Source organism: Cryptotermes secundus, unplaced genomic scaffold, assembly GCF_002891405.2.
Source record: "Cryptotermes secundus unplaced genomic scaffold, Csec_1.0 scaffold490, whole genome shotgun sequence".
Classification (NCBI taxonomy): Eukaryota; Metazoa; Arthropoda; class Insecta; order Blattodea; family Kalotermitidae; genus Cryptotermes; species Cryptotermes secundus.
Window position 1 is genome coordinate 131,348 of NW_019727100.1, and position 2,733 is coordinate 134,080.

Genomic DNA, 2,733 nt, shown 5'->3' on the forward strand with positions numbered 1-2,733 from the left:
AATTTGGAAACATGAGCATGTTTCAGATCATGATTTATATCATGATTTAAATTTTTTATGTGACTTGAGAAATGTGCATCAAATAAGGTCATTAATGCAAACATATAACTTGTTTTATATTGTGGACTTCCCAACTAGGATTGTAAAAGAATCCTGCACGGCCATTGATAATATTTTTTTGCACTATAGTAAATACATATCATGTGCACTCTGTAAAAAATGATCTATCAGCTCATGATGCACAATATCCAGTGATAAATAATGTCTATGGAACTCAGCGGAATACGAATACACCTGTTAAAAAGAGGTTAATAACTAAGACTGGAGTCATGATGTTTATGGACACACTACAAAATGAAACATGGGATATGACCCTTAGTAGTGTGGAGGTAGATGCAAGTTTTAATGCATTCTTAAACACATTTATAGTCATTTTTGAATCATGCTTCCCCATGCAATTTGTGATGGATATGGGGCATAAAAATCAGTGGATAACTGGTGGAATAAAAGTGTTGTGTAGATGTAAAAGATACCTCTACATAATAAGTAGAGTAACTCATCATATTAAAATAAGAGAATATTACTCCTGTTACTGTTCCATATTAAGAAGAGTCATTAGAAAAGCTAAAGAGATGTACTACAATGAAATGTTAATGAAATCCACAAATAAATCTGAAATGTCTTGGAAAATTATAAATAATGAAATTGGTTGTGTAGCTAAAAGAAAAGCTGCTCCGGCAGACTTCAAAAATGGTGAAATCAAAATTGAAATTAATAAAGCAGCTGGGTTTTTTAATACCTATTTTATAGATTCAGTGGAGAAATTAATTAGTCAGTATCCAAAAACTGAGGATGAGTGGTCAGCAACAATAAGTAGTCTTACCGATAAATTTCCTGAAATAGTTAATATTCCAATTACATCATCAGAAATTTCTGGCGTAATTTCATTACTAAAGAATAAGGGTTCCTGCGGATATGATGGTATATCAAACAAATTCATAAGACTGTGTAGTAAACAAATAACCAAACCACTTATGCATATTTTTAATCTATCCCTAACCACTGGAATTTATCCAGATCGGTTAAAATATGCCAATATTATACCATGCTTTAAGAAAGGTAGTATTACAGAAATATCTAACTACCNTATACATGTGGTATCACTCTCTTTACAGGTAAACCTTATTGATGAATTTACATTAGTAACATAATTGGTTTCATCTCATTATAGGTGTTAAAGATATGTAATTACAATTCACATATTACACAATACCTTTTTTGTTGTTGTTGTTATCTGTTTCATGGTTGTACAGGTTACTCCCCTGCGTCGTATAACTAAATTTTGCTTTCATGTGGTACTGTTTGAAGCACCCGAGAATGCACAGTCCCATATCACATTTCTCTCACTTCGTCTGAACACGTTTCCTCTTTCCATGTGCAGAACCATTCCGGTTCTATTTTCATTCCACTTCAAGCACTGTATATATATCAGACTTTCAAGGTTCGTTCCTGTGGATATGATGGTATATCAAACAAATTCATAAGACTGTGTAGTAAACAAATAACCAAACCACTTATGCATATTTTTAATCTATCCCTAACCACTGGAATTTATCCAGATCGGTTAAAATATGCCAATATTATACCATGCTTTAAGAAAGGTAGTATTACAGAAATATCTAACTACCGGCCCATTTCCTTGTTGACAGGGTTTTCCAAAATATTCGAGATACCAATATGTAACTGAGTAATACAGCATTTAACAAACAATAATGTTATTGTAGATAATCAGTTTGGTTTCAGAAAGGGTGTGTCGACTCAAAAAGCTATTTTTACGGTTACTGATTATATTTATAAAGCATGGAACAATAAGGAGATGGTTGTGGGGATTTTTTGTGACCTCACTAAGGCATTTGACTGTGTCAATCATGACCTGCTTGTCCAAAGATTTAAACACTATGGAATAAAAGGATCTCTACTTAAGAGTGCATGAAACATACCTGTATAACAGGAAGCAAAGACTCATACTACAGACTCAAGACTCAATTTCATATGTTTCTAAGTGGAAAACTAGAAACGTGGAGTTCCACAGGGATCTATACTGGGACCTTTGTTGTTCATTGTATATATTAATGATCTGCCTAGAATTCTAAATGGGTTGACACATACGGTTCTATATGCAGACGACACCACTTTTATTGTCTCTTCACAGGATATTAGTAGCCTTAATAACAAAATTAATTTAGTAAATGAGACATTTATATAGATGGTTCCAAGCTAACCAATTAATACTACATTAAAAAAAAACCATGTAATGAAATTTATGACCCCTAAAGCCACAGACTATCCATTACATATAATATATAATGATCAAACACTTAAATTTTCTGTAAATGTTAAGTTTTTAGGTGTGTGCCCGGACAATCATTTGGGCTGGGGAAAATATTCTGATGATGTGATAAATAAGTTGAGTGTTGCAACCTTTGTGCTTAGAAAACTACAGCCTATAGTAAGTAGGCAAGTGTTGAAAATGGCTTATTGTGCTTACTGTCAAGCTCAACTTAAATATTGTGTTATTTTCTGGGGCTCTTCTTCATCATCAATGAAAAGAGTTTTTGTGGCTCAGAAAAGAGCAATTAGAGCAATGTTAATGATGAGGCCTAGAAGTTCTTGTAGAGAGGTTTTCAGATAATTAGGGATACTTACAGTTCCCTGTTTGTTTATATATGCCAT

General features: G+C 33.0%; 1 long non-coding RNA gene across 1 annotated transcript; it reads left to right on the forward strand.

Moving 5' to 3' along the window:
* Positions 1–246: 246 nt before the first annotated feature.
* On the forward strand, positions 247–2,438 carry LOC111864407. Its single transcript, XR_002842786.2, has 2 exons — positions 247–1,119; positions 1,662–2,438. It is a non-coding gene; the product is annotated as an uncharacterized LOC111864407 (long non-coding RNA).
* The last annotated feature ends 295 nt before the right edge of the window (positions 2,439–2,733 follow it).